Below are 27646 nucleotides of genomic sequence, written 5' to 3'. Positions count from 1 at the left end.
AAACAGAAGGTATTTACTTTGGTATTACAAATTCAAAAATATGGGTATCATTTTAATTATGCTATAGACACACTGGGCTTTGCCATGCAAATCAATCTGATCAATCTTTAAACCTCTGTTGCCAACTGTAGATCCAAAACTACAGATGCATAGCACAGGCAGAACCTAAACTTGCAGAGCCATTTGTTCCAACATGTATACATCTGCTTTCGACTTTTTGGAGATCTACTTTTCCAAATATATCCTATCTCTATGGAGCCTGGCGCATGCTAACACGGATTAACCAATACATTCACAGTCTGGTGAGCCAAATGAAAACAGAAATTTAAAGTAGAAAATATTACAACACAATTCTAAAAATAACATGATTTCTCATAATTTCGGGATAGCGAGTCATAAAAAAATGATGATAGGTCTACCCACTTACCTAAAATGACAAATAAATACTAAGTAAGAATTGTGTTGAAAGCAAGCACATACCCATTCAAATTTCAATATTTAGAATGAATAAGGTGACAGGGATATTTCTCCAAAGAAATATATATAAATAACTAATGACTCAGAACCTCCCACTGTATTTTCTAGATAAACATTTGTAAAACTCCAAATATTTCTATTGATGAGCACTAATATTTACCCCTCTAACAAAAGAAGATCCACTGTCTAGAAAATATAACCCTGATATATATTTAAAGTCATTTACCTCCCATAAATAAAACAAGTAGGGAAGGGCCATTTCCAGCATGGCTGTGCCACTATGCATACCAGAATTAAAGGGTAACCCCACTTTCATGGGGAAAAAAATAGCAAATAAGGAAAAAAACAATATAGCGTATACAATTGCAACACAAATCAAATTGTAATTGACTGTTATCAAAAATGACCTTTCCTTTTCAATCTGCTGCTTTTGTAATTTTCTGAAAATGCAATACAATATGGTTGCCTGGAGCTGTTCTGTACACAGAATGTGTACTGACCACACCCCAGAAACATCATTTCCTGCTTGTGTGATTGGCTCAATAATTTTCCCAGAAGTCTACCTAAGATACAAGTCAGATTTCTGGCATCCCCTGCAACAAAAATGTCATTTTTTTGTGAGATGCTCCCAATAGGAACACGTCTAAAGTGATGCAGACCCTGCAGATTTCCTCATTAGAGCCCTGCAGCTGCCACAGCTGATATATAATTATGCAACCACTCCCATTAGACTCATTTAGCACAGAGAAACAAACAAGAAACAAACAGGGATTTCTTCAGAATAACAAAATGTGGGAATCTGCAACAAAGTTTGTTAAAGGCCTTGTTACATAGTTACATAGTTTGTGAGGTTGAAAAAAGACATCCGTCCATCCAGTTCAACCTATGATGTGTGTGTGTGTGTTTGATGTTAACCGTACATTGTATACCCGGTATGTTGTGGTCTTTAAGGTTCCCATCTAATAGTTTTTTGAAACTATTGATGCTCCCTGCTGATACCACTGCTTGTGGAAGAGAATTCCACATCCTTACTGCTCTTTACGTATTTATTTTAAGGTTAAACCGTTTTTCCTCTAGTTTTAGTGAGTGGCCACGTGTCTTATTGTATTCCCTTTCTCTGAAAAGTTTGTTCTGTATGCTAGGGTCATCACCCGTACAGTATTTGTACATTGATATCATATCCCCCCTCAATCGTCTCTTCTCCAGAGAGAATAAGTTCAGTGCTTGTAGTCTTTCCTCATAGCTGATGTCCTCCATTCCCCTAATTATTTTTGTTGCCCTTCTCTGGACTCTTTCCAGTTCCAGCACATCCTTCCTGAGGACCGGTGCCCAGAACTGGACAGCATACTCCAGATGTGGCCGGACCAGAGTCTTGTAGAGTGGAAGAATAATCTCTTTATTTCTGGAGTGAATCCCCTTTTTTATACATGCCAGTATAATACACGCTTGTAATGTACAGAGATCAGCCAGAGGGGAATGTTTTTTTCTCAACAAAAGTGGAGTTATACTTTAAAGTGTATATCAAGCAAAAAATAAAACTTCTTTTTAATTTTGGATAGAGTTAGGAAAAGTCAGAACGCCTATACTATAATGTGTTATTTAAATGTTTATGTCTGTAGCAGAGATATCCTGTCACTTCCTATTTTGGTGACAGCATTGTCACTGTTGCAATTGTGAGAAGAAGTTATGCAATAATAACAAGCCTTCTGCCACACTACTCATGAAATGTATTTTTTTTTTTATTGCCATTGGGGTTTATTTACTAAAACTGAAAAATACAAAATCTGGTGCAGCTGTGCATGGTAGCCAATCAGCATCTAACTTCAGCTTGTTTAATTAAAGTATAACTAAAGGTAAAAAAAAAAAAAAAAAAAAAATTTGGGTTGTCCCCAGAAAAGTAATAGCAGGGAAATCTTCCAATGGGGACACTAGTTCTGGTGACCTGGGGGTCCCCAAGGAATTCCCCTAATTTTCAGGGATTTCCTGTTTGGCTATGGGAGAGGAAGTGAAGGGAAATCTCCCCAATGGGACACAGATGGTGAAAAAAATCTGTCAGGGGTTATAACCCTCCCTTGCTCTATCCAAAATGAAAAAAAAAAAACATTTTGCCTATAGTTCAAATTCAAGCTTTGACAAAAAAATAAATAACTGGAAGCTGATTGGTTTCTATGCAGAGCTGTTACAGATTTTGCACTCTCCTATTTTAGCAAATAAACTTCATTGTGTCCTTGTTAGCGAGGTTATACTTTTGTGTTGGACTACCCTTTAAATGTGGTGAATGGGGTTGTGGTATTCATGTCCCTAAAGGCCAGTGGCGGCCCGTCCATTAGGGGTGCAGGGGCGCCGCCCCCCTATCCATGTGTTCGGCCCCCTAATCTACATGTGGGGCGCTGGACGCATGGTGCTTTTTTTTTAAGCACGTGATTAGAGCAAGAGGCACTGCGCCCTGAGCCCACCCAGTTGTGTGACAATAGTGAATAAATATTCACTATTGTCACACTGATTCTCCTCTCGGCCAATCAGGAAGCGGGTCCTGAGACCTGTTTCCCGATTGGCTGAACGGAGAAGGCATCCTATTGGCCAAGGAGGGAGGAGATAGCTGCCGAGAGTGAACATGGGGACTGAGGGGGAAGTTGCTGCCAGAGCAAAGTAAGTCTGCCGCTGGAGTGATTGGGGGGCTCCAGTGGGGGCGTCTGCTGCTGGAGTGTTCAGAGGGGGGTCCGGGTCAGCCACTGGAGTGATTGGGGGGATCCGGGTCTGCCACTGGAGTGATGGGGGGTCTTCCCGCCGTCCGCTTTACGCCGCCCCCCCCCCCCCCGAATGATGGAGCACCAGCCGCCACTGCTAAAGGCATCTATAAAAACTGTGATCTGGATGATTAGACACTGAAAATAATGTATGGGGCCTATATAGTTCACATTCAGGCACTTGTATTAATGGGTATTGTCGTATTATCTTGCAAGCAGTAACATCTCCAATACTTGCCATGTAGTATTACATCTGCTGGCACCTTTTTCTCTCTGAAGGCTAAAACATGGTGAATGAATATAAGGGTTTTAATTTTTAACTATTTGTGTGGCGATATCATCCCTATGAAAGATCCTATGATTTGTGAGTGCCTATGACAACATGGATGCTAAATATAGCCCTGTATGCAGAACAAAAAAAGTGATGAACACTGGCATTGATTTACTTAAACTGGAGAGTGCAGAAACTGGTGCAGCTGTGCATGGTAGCCAATAAGCTTCTAACTTCAACTTGTTCATTTACACTTTGACAATAACAAAATGGAAGGTGATTGATTTCAATGTAGAGCTTCACCAGATTTTTCACTCTCCAGTTTCAGTAAATCAGCCTCATAGTGTGCATACACTAGTTATATTGGTTACATAGTTAATCAGGTTGAAATAGTCCATCTGGCTCAACCAATAAAAAAATAAAAAGAAAGAAAACGGTGATCCCATTGGGGTTGCCTGGGGGTCAGGGCCCCCCCCCCCCCGACTGCATGATGTTCTACTTTTACTCACGTTGCTCTTCCTCCATAGGAGCCTCTTTACCTGCATTGTTGTTTATGGCTGACATTTTTCACTCCACAGGTCATAACTTGTATGGTGAAGCTTTCTGTAAGTTACCTACCAATTTATATGGCTAAATGCTGTTATCTGTTGATGGATTTTGTTTTGTTGAAACTTAATAAAAATCTTTGAAAGAAAACACAACCATACAATCCCATATACACAATCCTTTTACCCACAGTTGATCCAGGGGAAGGCGAAAAACCACAGCAAAGATTGATCCAATTTGCTACAGCAGGGGAAAAAATTCCTTCCCGATCCCCCAAGAGGCAATCGGCTATTCCCTGGATCAACTTTACCTATAAATGTTAGTACCCAGTATATTATGTACACCTAGGGAAATAATCCAAGCCTTTTTTAAAGCAATTCATTGAACTGACCAGAACCACCTCTGGAGGGAGTCTATTCCACATTTTCACAGCTCTTACTGTGAAGAAACCTTTCCGTAATCACAGAGGTCATCACAGAGGCCCCCTTGTCCTCTGTGATGACCTTAAAGTGAATAACTCAACTCCAAGTTCACTATATAAACCCCTTATTTGTATTGTATTGTTTTATGTCCTATCTTCTGAGATGTCTGCACCCTATACATGCTAGAATATTTGTAAATTAGGTCTAAAATAATCAAATTCCCTTGATAAATAAATCATGTATGGACTCCATTCCTCCTTAAAAGAGAGGACAAGTGGACGGAGGGGAAAACATCTCTGTAAAGCGATGCGCAAACTGTTGGTGCTATATAAACCCTGTAAAATAATAGTAATATTAGTATGATTACTAGAATAAGATTGAGTAAATATCCATCAAAAACAGACACAACCAGTAGTACTGTATATAGTCAGTGTCTAAGGCACATACAGTATGACATATTTTAACTGCTGTTACAAATCTATTTAAAAGACCAGCTTACTTTTAGTTCGTCCCCATTAATTCCTATAAATGGGCCTTACTCATGGTGGCCTCCAACGCTTCAATGGAGTACCGAATGCATTCATTTTACCTATGGGTGGTCAATACACCTATGCTCATGCACACTAAGCCTAGAACTCAGGGATGTCTTTCTTTTAATGGGTCTGCGGTGCCAAGCAGGGCCCTACAAGTAAAAAAAATGGTATCGGGGATAAAGATAAGTGTTTTAGTTTATTGGCTAAACTAAGCGGTTGGGGGGGGGGGATTCAATTTAAAGGGGAACTTTGCTAAAGTGAAGTTTTCCTGTGAAGAAATATTTGACAGCTGTTCCAAAGATTTTTTCATTTTATCCCTGGCAATTGCACATGTAGCACTACTCCCTTTGGAGCTGCTGGTGGCAGCATCCCCTGGGTTATCCATAGCAACAGCACAATAGTTTAGAGACTTTAAAGTGGTGGGGCTCAGTCAAGAAACAGTCTAGGGGTTTTGGTTTTTGTTGTTTTATTGAGAACTTGGATAGGAGAAGGGAATGAGTGTGATACTCCAGCTTGAATAAACTATGCACAATTTCCTGGGACGTTTAACTGTACTTGAGTGCGGCAAGGCCGCTGCTTCACCTTGTCAATAGCGATGAAGTAGTAATAAATTAACTGCTTTAGATAAGCTGTACTGTACTGCAGAACACACTTCAGGGCCCTTCCTGGAACCCCCTTTTGTTCCTATTTTTCAGGGCTTTCTACATGGCATCCCCTTTACTGTAATATTCTCCGTGTGAGCTAGCTCCTTGAGCCCCAGACTTCACTAGAGTGGTCCCCCTTCCTGGGCCAGACCCTTTGGCAGGTCCCTCAGTACTCACAAACACTGTTTTTCCCAAAAGACTCTGCCAGCAGCTCCACCGTCAGTTACACCGGATCCTCTGCAGCTCAGCTCCACCCCTGCTTCACTAGGCTGCCTGCCTAAGACCACCTTCCTCACACACTGCAGACACACAAAGCTGTCAGCCTCCTCCTGGGACTCTGCTTCCTGCCAAAGACGCCCTGTCACATGTCCCCTCAGTATTTATGATCAATCCCAGGATGCATTGCGAGAATGCCCTCTCACTGGGACTGCCATAAAACATGATGTGTCACTGGCTAGGTTTCCTCCACTGTCCAAAAAGCTCCCTCAATGGATGCAGTGGGGACACTCCCTCAGACCCAGTGAATCACACCTGGAAACATGTGACAGGCGGCCTAATAGATCAGGCTACCCTGATAACAGTAGGGATGATCGAACGGTTCGGGTCGACCATCGGTTCGGCCCGAACATTGGCTGTTCGAGGTTCAGCCGAATTTAGAACTTTTTGCCCAAAAAGTTCGGAATTTGGCAACCAGAACCGACCAAAATGCAATGGGACAGGAAATGGGCTTTAAAAGCCCATGATTGGACCAGAACCATTAGCAAAAGCCAATTGAGGGGGCAGGAGAATGCTAGGAATGTGATTGGAGTGACTAGGGGGTCCACAGACCAATCATTAGTGAATACGCCCCCCAGTATATAAGATAGCCCCCGCCAAATTCCTAGCATTCTTATACTGGACATAGAAGAGAGTGGAATGCTGTTCTGTTACTTCTGTTACAAAGTGTTACAAAGTGTCATTTAGAAATTTTTAGTGTGAGGAAAGGGATATCTATTCTAGTTAGAGTTCTCTTTTACACTTTAGTTAGCTTTAATTTATTCAGTTTCTGTAGGGAAAGTGTTAAGTGTAAGGGGACCGTAGTGTAGTGTAGGGTTAACTGACAGTGACTGCTATGGCAGGGTGACAAAACCCTTCCATATCAGGGTGACCGCTATAGAGAAAAGCTATTTTCTCTTGTGTCACTTTCACTGCAGTAATATGGCTTCGCCGCCGTCAGCATTCTTTTTGGCTGCAGGCGTCCATAGGGATCTTTTGAGCACATGTTTGGAGTCAGACATGACATATGAACATGTGTATAGGGGGTATATATACACACCCATGTATGTATATATACACCTAGACATATATAGGTGTGAAAGGTGCAGAAAAAACTACTTGCACTAATGAAATAATTAACACCAATATAGTTACGCTCCTATCACACCTATATATGTCTAAGTGTAATATACATATAAGTATGTGTGTATATATACCACTATACCCAAGTTCAGATGTTTTGCCTGCCTCCAAAAACCCCCCAAAATGCCTGCAACAACACACCTGGGCGTTTTTTTTTTTTTTTACGCTAGCGTTTTTTTGGGCATTTTTTGGGGTTCTTTGAAGGCAGGCAAAACATCTGAACTTGTGTATAGTGGTATATATACCGCTATACACAAGTTCAGATGTTTTTCCTGCCTCCAAAGAACCCAAAAAATGCCCAAAAAAAACGCTTGCTACTAAACCGGCAATGTGTGAAAAGCGAGAAGCCACTAACCTGTTTTATAAGTGACAAAATACAAACAATCTTTTTTTGTATGGTTCTGGACATGCTACAGAGCTGAAACTTCACAGGTACACTTTTTAGACCCCCCAGATACTAAATCCAAAGAAATGTTTTTTTTTTATTAATTTTTTCAATAATTGGCTCTCTATCAAAAATGACACTTTTTAAGAACTTTTTTTGTGTGATTAATAGTCCCTGGGGTATGACGAGGACCCTAGGCACTTTTTAGGGGCATTTATTGGGTTTTAGGGCTTCAAAATGGTGTTTTTTGATTACCGAAGTTCGGGTCCCATTGATTTCAATGGGGTTCTGAAATCTGGGCCGAACTTTCGGGAAGTTCGGATGTTCTGGCCGAACCAAATTTTTGAAAAGTTCGATCATCCCTAATAAGCAGCAGGAGCAATAGATGCTTTATCTAGCACCTACCTAACTAGGAGGGTGCTACACACAGAACTGCAAAGCTACCTAACTTTCCCATCATCATTTGTTAAGGTAAATGTAACTAGCTCTCCAGAACTGAGATGGCTACCCATCTCCTGCCTCTGTACTGCTTCTACAGTATAAAGTCATACAGTACTGATTGCTAAATTGACATTGTTTTTCACTTGCTGCAAATGATCATATATAATGACAACTACCTTCCTGTTGAAACAGTGTTGACAATGAATCTAGTCCATAAAATATAATGGAGATAACCTGTGATACTGAGATTTAATGGTCCATCTAGTCTGCCTATCCAGTCTTCCTTGTATATAGATAAAACCATATATCCTATTCCTCTGACTCTATCCTATACAGCTACGGTTTCCTTCGCTTTCATTTTACAGAACCTGCTATCAAACTCAATGACCCAGATGCAATTTACAGCCTGAACGTTGCTGCCTTCACTGTTTTTTACTATAGGTGTGACTTCCTATACAGAGACACTAATTGTCTGCCTATAAAAGGATTTTGCCCTGAATGAGGTAGCAGTGAACATTGCATTATATAATCATTAGTTGTAAATGTGAGTCACTCCCACTCCTAAATGAATGAACATTTGCTCTAAATATGTTTGCAACAAGTTTTATAAAAGAGTGATACTCGCTAACTATAAGGAAACTCACTTGTTAATCCAATCTTATCACGTAACTGTCGCTTTAAGATAAAGGATTGTGTGCTTATAATCTGCAGGAAAATCAAACAATTCTCTGTTTTCCCAGGATACACACTGCTGTAAATGATTATTTGGAAAGTAAAGTCATTTTAACAGATTTGTTAAACAAGTGTACAGCTAATGTGTAAATTTGGTGTTTTCGGGGGAACACACATTTTCAGTTAGTATTTGAATTTATGCGTTATTGTGCATTTTTTTTTTTTTTTTTTATTATAAAGATTAGAACAATTGTGGTGCTGATAACTGTCTAAGAGAGGAAATTCCCCATTTTAGAAGAAATTCCTTTCGCTTCCTGCTGTGTCTATAGGAGAGGAGGTAAAGGGAAAGCTCCTCAATTAGACACAGGCAGAAACAAACAGAGTTGTATAAAGTACTTGAAACCCATACTTGAGTAAAAGTACAAGTGCTCGATCAAAAAGTGACTTGAGTAGAAGTGGAAGTGCTCGATCAAAAAGTGACTTGAGTAGAAGTACTAAGGTATTCAACATTTTTTGTACTTAAGTATTGCAAGTAGTTTTTTTAAAAATTGTGCTACTCAAGTACTCAATTGTGCTACTGAAAGTAAAAGTACCAGTAGTTTTGAAAAAAAATTGCTACTCAAGTACTGAAAGTTAAAGTACAAGTACTGTGTTATGTAGTTATTAAAGAAAGAAGTCAAAAGTTTGAACATCATATTGCTTTTTATTATTTCAAATGCAGCTTTTATTTATACATACAGTAGCTTTTATTTTCGTATGCGCTGATAATACACATGTTTTGAGCTTCATGAAACCTGCCATCTACTGTTCTGGCAGTGGTCATTTTTATAATTGTAACGAGTAACTATGCAGCACAAAAAAAAAAATATCGGAGTAGAAGTATTGAAATCATTGAAAAAATGTAGTGAAGTAAAAGTGGAAGTAGGAGAAAACAATTCTACTCTAGGAAAGTACAGATACCGCCTTTCGGTACTTAAGTACAGTAGTGAAGTAGTTCTACTTAGTTACTATACATCACTGGAAACAAAAACTGAAAGGTGTTTAACCCTTCCCCTAAAAATTGGTTTTAGGTATACTTAAGTTTTTAGCCAATACCAATAACAAATGGTCTTCCAGATAATATTCAGTGTTTTCCCCAGCAATAAAATGGGTCCATAGTTGCTCCCTAATAACCAGACAATGGGGGAGCTAATTTCCAGGCTAATGTCCTCATCAGAAATTGGAGAGATTTTGAAGCATGTATGAAATATCCACCTTCCTCTCCTGAACTTTCCAAAATAATTTCTCTTTAAAGCTGGCTATAGACAGTTCAAATCTCATCTTGTTCAACAGGAACCGACTGAGATTCAAACCATGTATGGGCAGGCTGAATGTACCCAAGTTGATCGATCAATCAACTTGGGTACAACCAGTCTGTTGCATTTTGAATGTAATTATAGCTGACAGCTGTTAAAGCTTCTAGCAATAATCATTGTGTTCTCCTGGTGGGAACAGTTTCCCCTACCCCCCGCCGGGAGAATACAATGGCTCCACGGGAAGGATTCCCCATCAACCCGTGGTGGTAGTGGGCAGAGCTTTGCAAAATTGTCCCTTGGCCAACCGTACCTCCAGAACCACGGGTTCTACAGCAGAAATTCAATCTAAAAATTATAGAGCCAGGGCGTAGGGAGCAATAAAAAAAGGATTCCTGGACAAAAAGGAACAAAAATGCCATCTACTGATTCACTACTGTATAGAGAAAAGCCTTCTTAACCACTTTACCACCAGAGGATTTTCCTGCTTAATGACCAGGCCACTTTTTGCAACTTGGCACTGCACGACTTTAACTGAAAATTGCGCGGTCATGCAACCCTGTACCCAAACGAAATTTATGTCTTTTTTTCCCCCACAAACAGAGCTTCCTTTTGGTGGTATTTGATCACCTCTGCGCTTTTCATTTTTTGCGATATTAATAAAAAAAACAAAAATTTAGCGAAAAAAATTTACATTTTCTACTTTGACAGTTAAAAAATATCCAATATATTCAATTTTTGTCATATATATAGGCCAAAATGTATTTAGCTACATGTCTTTGAAAAAAAATCCTCAATGAGCGTATTTTTAACCGCTTTAAGACCGGAAGATTTTACCCCATTCCTGACCAGGCCCTATTTTGTGATTCGGCACTGCGTTACTTTAACGGACAATTGCGCGGTCATGCAATGCTGTACCCAAAGTAAATTTATGTCCTTTTTTTCCCCACAAATAGAGCTTTCTTTTGGTGGTATTTGATCACCTGTGCGATTTTTAATTTTTGAAAAAAAGAGCGACAATTTTGAAAAAATATATATATTTTTTACATTCTGATATATAACATTCCCAAAAAAAAAATTAAAAATCTAATTTTTTTAACATTTTAGGCCAATTTGTTTTCTGCTACATATTTTTGGTAAAAAAAATCACAATAAGCGTATTTTGATTGGTTTGCGCAAAAGTTATCGCGTTTACTAACTACGGGAAAGATTTGTCATTTTTATTGTTTATTTTTTTACTAGTAATGGCGGCGATCTGCGATTATTTTTGCAGGACTGCGACATTGCGGAGGACAGATCGGACCCCTAACTGACAGGAAAAAAACCCCTATGGGGATGCACTCACCAAATTCAGGATATAAATGTCACGCAGTGTTTTGCTAAACCAATGCTGATTACTACGATATGTTTGTGAGTACCATTTTTTAGCTTGATTATAATAAATACCTACGGGCTTCACTATGTCTGGCTTCTTCCCTTTCTTTTGAAACATACTGTTGGGGAGAGAGAGGAGAGGAACCATTAAGGGAGCCATTCTAAGAGGTTGCATTTAATCCATCCATCCGGCTAAGGGATATCATATCTGCTTAAGGCTCATTTATATCCTGAATTTGGTGAGCGCATCCCCATAGGGGGTTTTTTCCTGAAGAGCACCTGGGCACTTTATGGATTTGAGCACCTTTCCAGCACCATAGTTTCTTTGAAAGAAATCTTTTTGGACTGCACTTTATTATATATTTTGCACCTTGCATATGGTTGCACAATGGACACATGATGCAATATATTTCTGCATTTTAATATGTATTGATTTCTGTACTTATTGATCACGTATGCACTTTATTTTATATGTATTTTAGTATTTTAATATTTTGATCACAGTTACACGGATATATTTTTATACACCTTTAGCACTGTATATATAGTTTTTTGTCTTTTACCTGTTAGCGCTGCCTTATATGAATTTTTAACTTTTCTGGTATTTTACTTAGTGAGCAGCAGCTTCAGGATTTATTATCAATTTTTTATCTTCACTTATTTATACATCAAAGCGCGGGTATTAATTTATATAAATATGCACTGTTACTGTAATAATGACACTGGCAGGAAAGAGTTTAACTTTATTGCTGATTAAGGGGTTAAATGTATGCCTCATGCTTACTGACGTGTGTGGGGGGAGGGGATTATGTGACACAGACACAGATCGCAGGTTCAGCTATGCTGAATCCTGTAATCTGTGACTGTCTGTCACGTAGGAGATCCGCCCACTTGTTTACACAAGTGGGCGGATTTTCACACTCGATCCCAGGCGATCGAGGAAGAGTGGCGGTGATCACCACCGTTCCTCCCCTTGCCCGACTCCCGCTGTGTCTGAATACAGCGGGAGCGAGCCTCCGGCGGCGCGCGCGCGCTGCCGAGAGGGGGCGTTGTCCAGCAACATAGGTCTACGTCGCTGTACGATAACGAGCCACTTTGCTGCAGTACCCTCAACGTGAGCGGTCGGCAAGTGGTTAAAAGAGAAGGTTAATTGGAAATGGCCAAAAGGCTTGAAACATATACTGTATATGCTGTTTGGAATTAATGCCTCTAAAATATTTGGATGTATATTTGATACAACCCAGCAGTTCTGGATGTTTAGTTGGCCAAGGGACAGAAAGGACTAATTTGCATGGCTCTGTCCACAATCCTAAAATAAAGAATAAACCTCCTATTTGCAGGACATGTCGGGTAAGTAAGAAGTATATATCTTCTGCTTTAAGAATGCTGGCTCAGATGAGGGCTTTTTGGTTTCTGTTGGTGCAGCTCAAATCTAAGAAAAAATGTAACTGGTTTGTGGTCATCCTAACAAATCAATATCATATTGTTAGTGGAAAATCTGAAAGCGGTTTAGTGAAAATAAATAAGAAAAAAAAAAAAAAAAAAACAATTATATTGGTAAAAACAGTGGCGTATTCATGATCTGTTTACTGGAAACCAGTAAAATCTATCAAAATATTATTTAGCGCAAACATGACCATCATTTGTGTTTGTAATGTAATTTTCACCCGGAAGATAGTGATGGGAAAGGTAACCTCATATTCAGGTAAATTCTGGCAATAGCACTGTTTATACTGGAACAATACTCCATCTTCCTGGTAGGCTTTGTAACTGCAAATAATGGGCACACAAAAGCAATAGGGATTAAGCACTGGCATACAATTCCATCGAAAGTCTCTGGTTTTGAGTCTGCGGGTTATTTCTGTATCCTGCGTTCACTTAGCAAATACACTGCCTCTGAGCTTACGGTAAGTCTGTCAGCTATTTTCAACTTTAAAAATTAAAAGTCCTGTCGAAGGCATCTTACACACGATACTCCTGTTAGAGCATCTACGTTTTCTGGCGTAATTGTAATGCGTGCATTTTCGTGTATTTTGCGCGTATTTTCGCTCTCACGCAAATGCGCGTAAATGCGCGTAAATTTATTCTACTCTTGATATTCAATTGGCATTTTGGGTCATTTGGGCATTCACGCGTATTTACGCGTATTTGCGAGGTATTTGCGCGCATCAGGCGTAAATTACTGACCAAAAATGCAGATTTTTCTATTTTGTTCTTACTGAAGAAAACGCGGCACTCATTTATGCAACTGTGTGCATAGGCACATTAAGAATGAATGGGCTCTATTTTAGCTCAGAAAAAAAAAAAGCTGTACTGAGCATTTTTAAGCTGCAGTGTGCAAGAGGCCTAAGAGTAAGCACTTTGATTGGAAAGGGATGGGGCAGCTGATGAGCTTAAACTAGCCATACACTTTGTTTTTTTTTGTTTTTCTTTCTCCATTCAGATTTCGCTTTCCACACAGATGAGTTGGACAGGGGAACCCCCCCACTGGGACATTGTATTCCAACAGTGGAACCCACTGCTGTCAGAATACACTGATTAGTGGCTGCAGCCGAGTGATTGCACTAGGTAATAATTAAGCACAGTGTGTGAAACGCGTCTACCTTGTCACTATTGTCACATTGGGATGTCCAGTCAATAAACCTGGATTTTGACCTCATCTGGAGTGCAGCCGTTCCTTTTTCTTTATTGATTATCCACGGAGGCGAGCCAGGGCGTGCACCGGTGTGTGTCATCAGGCTTTCATACCACCTTGAGCAGTGAGTCTCTTCCTTTGATTGCACCCACTGATCAAGAACAATTTTCCAGCATGTCCCTTCAACAGAAGTCAATTAGGTGGTCAACTTCTGTTGAGTGGGAACAGCCATGCACCTATTGAAATTCGGCTGATCCCTGTTGAACCAGCCAATTTATGATCAGTATATGGCCAGTGAAATCAGGACCTTGGTAATATTGTGAAATAGTTTCACAGACACACATCTTTTAGGCAGGGATTTTATTTTTAATGTTTTATAAGGACTGACAGGTTCACTTTAAAGCAGAACTAAAGGTATCATTATATAGGATTTATATAGTGCCAACAGTTTGCGCAGCGCTTTACAATGTGAGGGAAGACAATACAAGGTATCAATACTCATACGTATCAATACTCATCCTTCCAACAGCCTCTTGTCGGCACTGGCATCTTCCCCTGTGTGCTGGTTTTATTTATCATCATTGACTGGTGAGGGATGATGTCACTGCTGCGTGTGCGCAGACGATAGTCATTCCTGCACACCGGGTTTGGGCTATCTGCTGTAAGCTGAGCTGCGCATGATCACTGTGAGCAGGAAAGTGTTTTTTATTGCAGCTGAGGCATTGCATGTCTCTTCTGAAAAGAAAAGAAAAGCCTGCCTGCTCACAGTGTATAATAGCAGGGCTTTAGTTCTGCTTTAAGGTGCGGGTTAACCACTTAAGCCCCGGAAGATTTTACCCCATTCCTGACCAGGGCCTATTTTGCGATTCGGCACTGCGTGACTTTAACGGACAATTGCGTGGTCCTGCGACACTGTACCCAAATAAAATTGACGTCCTTTTTTTCCCACAAACAGAGCTTTCTTTTGGTCATATTTGATCACCTGTGCGATTTTTTTGATCATGCGCTATAAACAAAAAAAGAGCGAAAATTTTGCAAAAATAGCAATATTTTTTAAATTTTTTCACATGAAATTCCCCCCCCCCAAAAAAATGTAAAAATCAAATTTTTTTAACATTTTAGGCCAATTGTTTTTCTGCTACATATGTTTGCTACAAAAAATCGCAATAAGCGTAGTTTGATTGGTTTGCACAAAAGTTATTGCATTTACTAACTAAAGGAAAGATTTTTGTCATTTTTCTTTTTAAACGAGTAATGGCGGCGATCTGCGATTTTTTTGCGGGACTGCGACATTGCAGCGGACAGATCTAACCCTTGACTGACACTTTTGGGGGTACCAGTGACATTACTACAGTAATCAGTGCTATACATATGCACTGTTACTGTAAAAATGAAATATTGGAGAAGGAGGGGGTTAAGTGTGTCCCTAGGGGCGTGCTTCTAACTGTGCAGGGATGTGGCTGCTTGTGTAACTACAGAGATATACGATCCTGCATAGCAGGTCCGTATGATCTCTGCACTTACACAGGGGAGAATGACAGGCGGCTTTGTTTACATTAGCCGCCTGCCTTTCTCCCGCTGTAACCGACGATCGCGAGTGACCGGCGGACATCGGGTCCACCGGTCACACGCGCGGGGATCCCATTGAGCGAGCGGGGACGGGAGCGCGTGCCTCTGGCGGCGTGAGTGCGCCCCCTATTGGCTAGCAGGCAAATGACGTACCCATACGTCACGTTGCCTGCACGGGGCTGACCGCCGCAGTATATGTACTTGTGGCGGTCGGCAAGTGGTTCATGTACAATATTTTGAACAGGCTGCCTAAACACCACAATACACATAAAACTAGATATATAAGAGCTGAGGGTGAAATTCAGCAAAAGGTAGGGCCTACATCCCAGTGTATTGAAAAATTGGAAAAGGACCCCATAAATGGGACTTTACTGGCCTAGCTATATTGTAGCATCCAAATAAAGAAATATAGTGTAAACAGATTATAAAAAAATCATACAATTTTTATTCACAATGAGTTAAAAAAGAAACTACAGCAATCGTGACTAATATATAAAGCTCCAACATGATATAGACTAATATCCATAGATCTGTATGAATCACTCTGGCTACCGTAATAGGTACACCATGGCAGAATAGACAAAAGAACACCTAAATGTTATTCTGTCTGTTCTGCCATGGTGTACCTATTATGCTACAGCAGGCACATATCAGAAATATATGAAATGTTGGGTTTATATTATATATTCTTTAAGACGTCAAAAGACAAGGTGAGCATATAGCTATCTCACGTGGTGGAGTGCATGCATGTCACTGTGGGTCATTTACATACATAAGATTAAAGAGACATCACGTTTTTCACATTGGTGATTGGAATTACTTTGGGACATTGGACTTTCAATATACATTTTATTAAAAGATATTATTATTATTTACATAGTTACATAGTTACATAGTAAGTGAGGTTGAATAAAGAGAATAGTCCATCCAGTTCATCCTGTGTAGGTGTGTGTGGCTGTAATCATCTCACATAGCCCTGAATGTTCTGATCCTTGAGATGTACGTCTAAGAGTCTTTTGAAAGCCACCATACTACCCGCAGAAACCACCTCTTGTGGTAGAGAATTCCACAATCTTGTAGCCCTAACAGTAAAGAACATTGCCTGAGGTTAAAACGCTTCTCCTCTAATCGCATTGTATGCCCTCATGCAATCCCTTTGAATGAACAGCTTTTTTTCTATGCTGAGATCCCCATTGAGATATTTACAAATTGCTATCATGTCCCCCCTCAGGCATCTCTTCTCCAGGGAGAATCTTCTCTCTTCTCCAGGGAGAATAAATCAAGCGTTTGCAGACGCTCTTCATAATTAATCACTTGGTTTACAATTCTTGAAGTTGTGCTACACTATATTCATATACATTATCCAGATATGTATATGTTTTTCAAACATGCATTACTTTACTGATCTCATTTTGTATCTTCCTGCCCTCCCACTCCAGTGCTCCACGTCAGTACATAGGAGTCATGTCTTCACCCCTCATCACATGCACCCTCATAATGACTTGTAATTCAGAGAAGTACAGGAGGTGTATATGACTAGGTCTGTTGGATGACTGACTTTAGTCATACTCTGGTGTCTATTGGACTGTGCAGTCATATTTAGATACACTCAGCAGCTGCTAAAGGAGGAAAATCTGAAATGTATGTTTTCAGTGCCAAGTGTATCTGACTGCTTATTTCTGTGACTTTAGTCTGGCTTCAAAGTCTCCCTCTTAATACGTTATACTCTAGTGACAGCAGAAGTACTGACGTAATCGCACATTGTTAGCCGGGACATTACTAGCTGCAGGGCAAAGGACTTGGGTACATACTAGATATAAGGTGAAATAACCTCTGTGTACTCATAGTACTGCTATTTGAACTGGGTTTATTCATATGTATTATTAAACCTGAGCTCCAGGCACATATAAAAATGCAATTAAACCCAGTTATGTAGTCATTATCAATTGTAAAATGTATTTTTACGTAGAGCTAAGAAATATCTGCACCTGCCCTTCTAGCATTCCTTTGTAATCCTCTGCACTCCCTCACAGAAAGGGATTCTCATCCCTAAAGATTAATTCTCATCCATAAAGATGGTCTATAGCTTTACACAGAGCTGTTTTTAGCAGAGGAGGACAGTACAGGGATAATATCATTAGTTTAATTCTTCAGTGTTCTTTCACACTGGCGGTAATCCTTACTACCCTCGGAGAAGCAACAGATTACTTTTCAGAGGGCAGTCAGGCGCTCTGGAGGTGCTATTTTCACCTCCGAACACCTGTTTTGTTTTTTAATTGCTGAATGGCAATTTTACATTGCAGGACTAAGCCACACTTTTGGGCCAAGCATTTGGCTTGTGGTTGTAGTTCAGCCTCATTGAACTCAATGGGCAAGTTTAACAGGCAGTGTCACCTTTCAAATTCTGCAGCCTAAGCTCAAGGTTTCTGAGCTGTGAAACAGGGCATCTCAGCCATGGCATGTGTATAGCCTTGACTGTCCAGTCACGGGCTGGGAAATAGTAAAACGCCATGCTTTTTTTGAGAATCGTGGATGAGAAACATTGGGTCAGTAAGCTGGCAGAAAGTTTGGATCACAAACCTGGCTAAACAGAACTTCTTTGGCAGATAAAAAATGTTCATTTATTTGTACTTCAAATATCTGTTTCACTAGAGTTTATTTTATTTTTATTTTTTTCAGGAATAGCACTGTCAATTTACGCAGCGTTTTACATATTTATTGCACATTCATATCAGTCCCCACCCTCAAGGAGCTTACAATCTAATGTCCCTAACTCACATTCATACATGTACAGTATATAGTAGGGCCAATTTAGACAGAATCCAAAAAGGGACATCAATTGTATTTGGGTACAGCGTCGCACGACCGCGCAATTGTTAGTTAAAGTAATGCAGTGCCGAATCACAAAAAATGGCCTGGGGGTAAAACCCTCCGGGCTGAAGGGGTTAAGCTTTGACAAAAAACAAAAAAACAATAAAATTAAAAATGGTAAGTTGATCGGTGGCGGGTAAGCATAGCAGCCTATCTGAAAGAGCCCTTTTATGTGCATGTGTTTATATGACATGGATTGATTCACTACCAGTGAATGTTTGGTGAAAGTGACATTCTATATTAATACATAGCTTTCTGCAGAAATATACTATTCTCTTTTAAAATGTAGTTCTGTCTACTATCATATTTCACCCTCTATGTAGCTCTTAATGAAAATGTGCCCCCTCTATTGTAGTGAAATACCTTCTGGTAAAATGTAGGAGTCTTGTGGCAAGCACTTCTCCCTGGTGACATACAGCCAGAGATGTATAGTAACGAAGTAGAACTACTTAAGTACTGTACTTAAGTACCGAAATGCGGTATCTGTACTTTCCTAAAGTAGAATTTTTTTCTCCTACTTCTACTTTTACTTCACTACATTTTTTCGATGATTTCGATACTTCTACTCCGATATTTTTTTTTTGTGCTGCATCGTTACTCGTTACTTTTCTCTGCCTTTCCCTTTTTCTTTTTTATTTGGTTTCCCTCCTTACTGCTCTCTCCCACTCTTTCAATTATCCTCCCTATTCTGCCTTGCCCCCTCCCCTCCCCTTTTCTATAGGAAGGCAAAGGTAAAGATACCCCCCTTTTTCATGGGTACCTGGTCTCTGGCCATTTGGGTAGCGTTGTTCCGCTCCAGGCTTCCGCTGGGCCGGCCTGGAGTGCTCCCACATGCGCCTCTCGGCGTTCTGACATGTGTGGCGGCCTTCGGCCACTCCGCTCCTCCCCTCCTTGTCTCCATTCGCTGACGTCTCAGCGCTGGGAGGCGGGGATTCCAGCGGCCGCGCAGTAGAGGCACGTGCGCATGCGCAGTGCGATCGAGGCACTGGCGGCCATCTTGGTTAAGGGAAACATGGGGGGTCTCTGATGTAACTTAAGGGGGGGTTTTGTATGGGCGGTCTCTGATGTAAGGGGGCTCTGTGTGGGGGGTCTCTGATGTAAGGGGGGTCTCTGATGTAAGGGGGGCTCTGTGTGGGAGGGCTCTGATGTAAGGGGAGCTCTGTGTGGAGGGGCTCTGATGTAGGGGGAGCTCTGTGGGGGGCTCTATGGGGGGGGCTCTGATGTAAGGGGGGCTCTGTGGGGATGGTCTCTGATGTAAGGGGGCTCTGTGTTGGGGTCTCTGGATGTAAGGGGGGCTTTGTGTGAGGGGTCTCTAAAGTAAGGGGGCTTTGTGTGGGGGGTCTCTGATGTAAGGGGGGCTCTGTGTGGGGGGTCTCTGATGTAAGGGGGCTCTGTGTGGGGGGTCTCTGATGTAAGTGGCAATGTGTGGGGGGTCTTTGATGTAAGGGGGCTCTGTGTGTGGGGTCTCTGGTGTAAGGGGGCTCTGTGTGGGGGGTCTCTGATGTAAGGGGGCTCTGTGTGGGGGTCTCTGATGTAAGGGGTCTCTGTGTGGGGGGTCTCTGATGTAAGGGGTCTCTGTGTGTGGGGGGGTCTCTGATGTAAGGGGGACTCTGTGTGTGAGGGCTCTGATGTGGGGGGCTCTGATGTAAGGGGAGCTCTGTGTGGAGGGGCTCTGATGTAAGGGGAGCTCTGTGGGGGGCTCTATGGGGGGGCTCTGATGTAAGGGGGGCTCTGTGGGGATGGTCTCTGATGTAAGGGGGCTCTGTGTTGGGGTCTCTGATGTAAGGGGGGCTTTGTGTGAGGGGTCTCTAAAGTAAGGGGGCTTTGTGTGGGAATGGTCTCTGATGTAAGGGGGCTCTGTGTTGGGGTCTCTGATGTAAGGGGGGCTTTGTGTGGGGGGCTCTGATGTAAGGGGGCTCTGTGGGGGGTCTCTGATGTAAGGGGAGCTCTGTGTGGGGGGGGTCTCTGATGTAAAGGGGCTCTGTATGGGGGTCTCTGATGTAAGGGGGCTCTGTGTGGGGGTCTTTGATGTAAGGGGGGCTCTGTGTGGGTGGGCTCTGATGTAAAGGGGGCTCTTTGCGGGGGCTGAGGGGTCTCTGCTGTAAGGGTGCTCTGTGTGGGGGGTCTCTGATGTAAGTGGGGCCTCTGTGGGAGGTTTCTGTTGTAAGGGGGCTCCGTTGGGGGGTTTCTGTTGTAAGGGGGGCTCCGTTGGGGGGTCTCTGATGTAAGGGGGTCTCTAATGTAAGGGGGGCTAAGTTTGTAGTGATCATAAAAAAGAAAAGTCAAATGAAGTGCAAAAAAAGTGCAAGAAAAAATGTGCAGGGCGCTGGTGGGGGCGCCACAGGATCAGCTCGCACAGGGCGCTTGAACACCTAAGGCCGGCCCTGGTTGGGAGGTTCTTTCCCATTAACAGCAGATATGAAATTATATTCATCTTGTTTTGTCACATATATATATATATATATTTGAAGATACACAATATTTTGAACTTTTTATTGACTTAGATTTCATACACGCTTCCTTTATTTCATTATTGGAATATATTGTTGTATATCACATTGGTTTATATATGATTTTGCGCACCAATAAGCTGTGGAAAAAAAAAAAACATGCAGGGAAGAGAAGGAGGGATGCTTTAAAAGGGGAAGGGAGGGACATACTTTATCTGTTTTTTGTTTACAAAAAGTTACAGCCTAAGGAATTGTGATTGTCCTTTAGGTTAATCATTTGAATAAATCATTTGAAATAATAAAAAACAATATGATGTTCAAACTTTTGACTTCTTTTTTTAATAACTACATAACACAGTACTTCTACTTTTACTTTCAGTACTTGAGTAGAATTTTTTTTTCAAAACTACTGGTACTTTTTACTTTTAGTACTTAATTAGCAATTTTTTTGAAAAAACTACTTGCAATACTTAAGTAAAAAAAAATGTTGAATACTTTAGTACTTCCACTTAAGTAACTTTTTCTGCGAGCACTTCCACTTCTACTTAAGTCACTTTTTGATCGAGCACTTGTACTTTTACTCAAGTAGAAATTTCGAGTACTTTAAGGCTCCATGTACACGGGACGTTGTTAAAAGTCCCTTTAAAAGCTGGAATTTTTAGGACGTTTGAAACGTCCGTTCGGTCGCGTTTGTACCCGCGTTTAGCGGGCGTTTAGCAGCGTTTGCGGGCGTTTGCGTTTAGAAGCGTTCCTAGAGGTCAAAAAAATTATTCCCCTTTAAAATGGAAAAACGCGAACGCTAAACGCGGGTCATCGCGTTTAGACGTGTTCGGACGCGTTCAGACGCGTTCGGACGCGTTCAGACGCGTTCGGACGCGTTTGTGCGTTTGAAACGCCGGGAAGCACACGTTCGAACGCAAATAATTGCGTTCTAAAAACAGTCCCTGAACGCAACTGCCTGCAAATGACTGTAAACGACCTGGTTTACATGGACAGATAAGATAAAATGTAGATGGGTTCAGGGGCTTCTGAAAAAAACGCCCAACTGCTCCTAAACGGCCATTTCCAGCGTCCCGTGTACATGGAGCCTTAGTCTGCATACAGCAGTTTCTCTTAGCAGGCAGCACCCTCAGGTAACATGCAAAACTCTCATGTAAGGCCTTGTGCACAATGAGCGATTGGCCCCATCCATGAAGTTTTGGCATTTAGCTGCAGATGGAGGGCACAGGCACACCATCCAACCCCCCTGCCGGCAGCCTGTCAAATTCTATGAGAATGGTTAATGATATGTGCGTTTAGAGCAGTATGGGCCCAGGGACAAATGCCCAGAGCACAAGCAATCTTGCTGCTTCTTCCAGCCTGGCAACTTCTCTCTTTTTCTATTTAACATTTGGGTGGTTGCTGAATATGTAGTCCTGTTTCATTTTTAACATCTTACTCATTCATACCCGAGCATGAGTCTTTTCATGCACTTTTTTCACATTTGTACACGTGTTTTCTTCCCATTTTCAGGGGTTTCGAGACTTAAGTGTTTTTGTTCTAGCTAGTTACTAGGAGGAAGAGAGGCAATACATCACACAAAATGCATGTTTCTTCCATTCTCAAGAATTTTTCAGTTGTTTTTTAGATGCCCCTATTGAAGTTTTTTAGGGATCAAAAACTCTTGACTCTGCCCCAAACAAACTCATGCACATTTGTGGGCTTCAAGCCCCAACGTGCGAATGGGCACTATTGAAAATAATGGGAATCTTGATGTTGAGCATTGAAGCACTTTGGGAACCACACTTCTTTAGGTGTGAATGGGGTCCAATGCTAAAAATGGACTAGAAGTGTACACCCCAATTCCAAGGCTAGAAGACAGGTAAAGCGTTAGCTTGTCTGCAAATTTCTTTCTTGTTGGAGTCCTTTAATTTCAAATGTTCCTAAAACCATCTTCTTTAGCCATGTATGGAAATTCCTTCATAACACAACACTTAGCTTGTGATAGCACTTCATAGTAAGGAATGTAGGCATGACTGATTTATGCTCCGTTGGTTTAGAGTATTGTGTAGCTTAGTCAGGGGACTGACGAGTCCCAGAGACCAGGTCACCAGTATATCTAAAACCTACAGCTGTCAGTAACTTTGTGGGACCTTTCTACTGTTGTCAGTAGAAGCACATGTTCACCATTTACTTTAGGAAAAACCTTTAGTGGTAATACGTTTATGCATTTAAACGGATTGTTTTTTTTTATCCTTTTGTTTTACAAATAAAAATGTAATAGACAGTCTTCTAGAGAACAATATGTGTTTTCTAAATCCTCACAGATAAGTTGTTTGTCTTCAGGCTTTCTCTTTCCTATTGAAACTTCCTATGGAGCTATCTGTCATAAAAAAGGAAGGGAGAGGGGAAGAGGGGGAATAAGTCACCACCCCCCCCCGCCCGCCCATTAAGTTGCTGGTAAATTATGGCTTGAGCTACTGAGCTCTGTAAACAATGGGCCTATCCTAATAAAGCAGAAAATGATAACCTGAGAAAAGTGAAATAGAATTGAAATAAAAATGGCAAAAACACGTTATTCTGCAATGTGTAATGCTTACCATACTAATACTGTATAATATATATATATATATATATATATATATATATATATATATATATATATATATATATATATATATATATATATATATATGTTTTTGTTTTTTTGTTAGTTAGTCATGACCACGATAAAGCACTATAGATTCTTTGCTCAGTGTGCCACAGATTTGATTGGCTCCTAAGCTTTACAAATATTTGTAACTCCCTCCCCCCTCCCCCCCCCCCACACACACACTTTTGCTTTCCATTATTTTCCTATTTTCCTGCTCAGTCCCTCTCCTACTGACATCCAACTTCCTACCTCCTGTTTTACAGATCCTAAATTATTCTTATTGTATAAGAAACTGTAGGCTCCTGCGAAATATATTTTCCTATTGCCCTACTACCTATAGGCTGGGCTCACACATGTCCGGCTGCGGTTTGCAATTTTATTTACTGCTTAAGGTGCAATTCAGTTGTGAATTTTGATTTGAATTCGCACCTAAACTGGACCCAAAATTGCACAGAATCCTTTTTAGAAACGGACCATGGCTGCCCTGGACATGTGTGAACTGGCTCCATTGAAAGCCGGTCCAATTCATATGTAATGCTAACCGGATGCAGGTTAAAAGGCATCTGATTTGCATATATGTGAACCGAGCCTTACTGTTTGACATCTAGCGACACATGGGGGTTGATTTACTAAAAACAAATAGACTGTGCACTTTGCAAGTGCAGTTGCACTCATTTTCCCCCAGAGCTCAATGAATGTGGTGAAGCTCTCATCCAATCATGTGCAAGCCGAAATGCTGTTTTTTTTCCTTGCACCTGATTGGGTATTCACTTTATTTAGTGAAACTTTACCACATGAACTAAGCCCTGGGGAAAATGAGTGTAGCTGCACTTGCAAAGTGCACAGTCTATGTACCTTTAGTAAATCAACTCCATTGCATCTGAGCTAATAAGCAACAGTGGCAGTCTCGATGATATACTCTGCAAACTTCATAATATTGTACATCCATGTACATTCTTGACAATATAATTTTCTTAAGTTATAAAAACTTACTGAACACAAAATTGACTATCCTGACCTTAGAAAAATAAAAACAAATAGTGTCTTTTATATTGAATGGCTCAAATCATTATCACTAAAGAAGTTTTGGATCTTTCAATTATACAACTAAAGGCATAGGCGGTTCTAAAGGCATAGATGACAAACCCCAGGCAAAATTGTTAAATTATGTATGTAACCAAGAAACATATTGTTTGTCCAGTATATTGTTCATGTAAAACTGTTAAGAGTACCTTATGCAATGAGCACACCATGCATGTACATCTAAAAAGGAGACATTGGCTCTGCTTTTCTTGAGCACCAGGGTCATTACCTGTCCGGGAACACTATGTTCTATGGCTGGTTGAATTTACAAGGATCTACAAAACTCATTTTACAAAATGAACCATGTTTCCATTTGCTTCCAGCTCTCTGTATAGACAAATAGAAAGATGTGTGTCATTAGCCTCCCCATATATAAAATTCTGTTTATCTGGGGAACGATATATAAAACGTTTGCTAAAAAAAAAAAAATGCCTTTAAGCTAATAGCAGCCAAAAATATTCCCTTATTTATTTTTAAACTGGTCTGTAAAGATGGTATTTGAAAACTTGTTGGTTTCTATAGGCAACAAGAAATGTTCCTTCTAATTAACATTTCATAATCAGCCCCATAGTGATTGCCTGATTTTACATCTATCATGTTAAGATTATTCTCTGTAATGAAAAAACATTGTAGGTGAGACCCTAGTTTATTTTGTTAGTAGGATACTGTAAAACTGATACTGGTAAAATGCCATTTGTAATGGGATGCTGTCTGCAGAGACCTTTATGGGACATGCCATACACAATGCTGTGGAGCCATAGCTGAAGGTCATTTTAGGAATACTGCTTGCCTGCTGGAGACAGATGATATAATAGATGATATTAACTGTGAACACTGTCATTAATTCTTTAGGGCCCATTTACCCCATTTTGGCAAATTAGCGTATGTGCATTAACATGTTGTGTTCATACAGCCCATTCATTTGAATGGGGTGCATAAAGCACCTAAATGCATCAAAACAGTGCATGCAGGTTTTCAAGCATGCACATACAGTATATTACCAAAAGTATTGGGACGCCTGCCTTTACGCGCACACATGAACTTTAATGGCATGCCAGTCTAAGTCCGTATTGTTCAATATTGCATTTGCCAACCCTTTTCAGCTATAAAAGCTTCACCTCTTCTTGGAAGGCTGTCCACAATGTTTAGGAGCGTGTCTATGGGAATGTTTGATCATTCTTCCAGAAGCGCATTTGTGAGGTCAGGCACTGATGTGAACGAAAAAGCCCGGCTCGCAGTCTCCACTCTAATTCATCCCAAAGGTGTTCTATTAGATTGGGGTCAGGACTCTGTGCAGGCCATTCAAGTTCCTCCAACCCAAACTTGCTCATCCATGTCTTTATGGACCTTGCTTTGTGCACTGGTCCAAACCATTTGGTGGAGGGGGGATTATGGTGTGGGATTCTATAGACTATAGAGTTCTATGTCTATGGACCTTGCTTTGTGCACTGGTGCACAGTCATGTAGGAACAGGAAGGGGCCATCCCCAAACTGTTCCAACAAAGTTGGGTGCATGAAATTGTCCAAAATGTCTTGGTGTGCTGACGCCTTAAGAGTTCCCTTTACTGGAACTTAGGGGCCAAGCCCAACCCCTGAAAAACAACCCCACACCAAAATTCCTCCTTCACCATATGGTTTGGACCAGTGCACAAAGCAAGGTCCATAAAGACATGGATGAGTAAGTTTGGGGTGAGGAACTTGACTGGCCTGCAAAGAATCCTGACCTCAACTCGACAGAACACCTTTGAGATGAATTGGAGTGGAGACTGCGAGCCAGGCCTTCTTGTCCAACATCAGTGCCTGACCTCACAAATGCACTTCTGGAAGAATGATTAAACGTTCCCATAAACACACTCCTAAACCTTGTGGACAGCCTTCCCAGAAGAGTTGAAGCTGTTATAGTTGCAAAGGGTGGGCCAACTCAGTATTGAACCCTGTGGACTAAGACTGGGATGCCGTTAAAGTTCATGTTCATGTAAAGGCAGGTGTCCCAATACTTTTGGTAATTTTATGTAGGTCAGCAAGGTCTCAGTATGAATGACATTGCTTCATACAGACACATGTATTACACATGTTACCACAATAAAATAGTGTTATTGGGCCCCTTATAGAATAAGCCTATTTATTTATCTGTGGAAAAGTGTACATTTCCAGTCTGTTACCCTGAATCCTGGGAAACTCTGTTCACTTAAAATCTACAGTCATATGAGGAAGAAGATTTATTTTTTTTCATACTGCCCTGCAGAAGATTGGATACTTGGAGTAAATGAATGTCCTCTTCTGTTCATTATACACTTTAGTAAATTAGGTTCAGCGAATCAAGTTTATAAATTGATGGTTTTTAGCATTAGTATGCATATTTCTTTTGCAAAGAATTGACCCTACTGTTACTTTCAGCAGGCAGTGCCGCCCGCTAAGCCCGCTGAACCAGGCCCTTTGAAATGAATGGAGGTGGCATGCTGGTTTGTGATTTAAGGGAGTAAAAGCAGGTTGTCAAATGCATCTGAAAAGCGATCCGAGGGCAACAGGTGTATAAACAAGGCCCTAGTTTGTTTTTCAAGTCATTATGGTAATATAACATATAACTAGCCGCAATTTTTATGTGACTTGCACTTTTTTACTTTTGCCATATTTTGGTTGTGATGCAGGAGTGTTGAACCTTATGGTTTTATTCGTTGATTCGTTTTAACGGGATGGGTGGTTTGTGGTCATAGAGGCTTCTCATCAGCCACTGTGGGGTCTTCCTGGACTAATATTTTAATTGATGAATGTGATTTTCAGGTCTATAAATGCTCCCTCTCATAGTTACCTGCCAACTACACTCCAGTCTCTAGGCATGGACATGCATTCCTTTGACAGCCTGTACTGGACCAAATATATTGGAGGCCACTGCTGAGTTGATCTTTGGAAAATGCTAGTTGCTGGTCTAATAAATTCACAACATTGTTTGTCACTGATCAGAAGCAAGTAGCTCAGGATTTCCCTTTGACTTTGCTTGGGACATGCTTGTTCCAGGTCAATGACTCACATTGAAACCAGAGGCAAACAGGTACCTGGCATTTTCAGAAGGAGGCCAGCAGCTCCCATATTCATCCCAAAACAAGTTTTCTTTAGGCCCATTCCCACCTAAGAAATTTTGTAGCTTGAAGCTTCATAACTCTTAACATCCAACATTTCTATGTACTTTAATAGTGGCTTTTTACA

This window comes from Pelophylax lessonae (genome assembly GCF_965119305.1).
Source record: "Pelophylax lessonae genome assembly, chromosome: 7".
Lineage (NCBI taxonomy): Eukaryota > Metazoa > Chordata > Amphibia > Anura > Ranidae > Pelophylax > Pelophylax lessonae.
Note: the sequence above shows the minus strand (reverse complement) of the source record.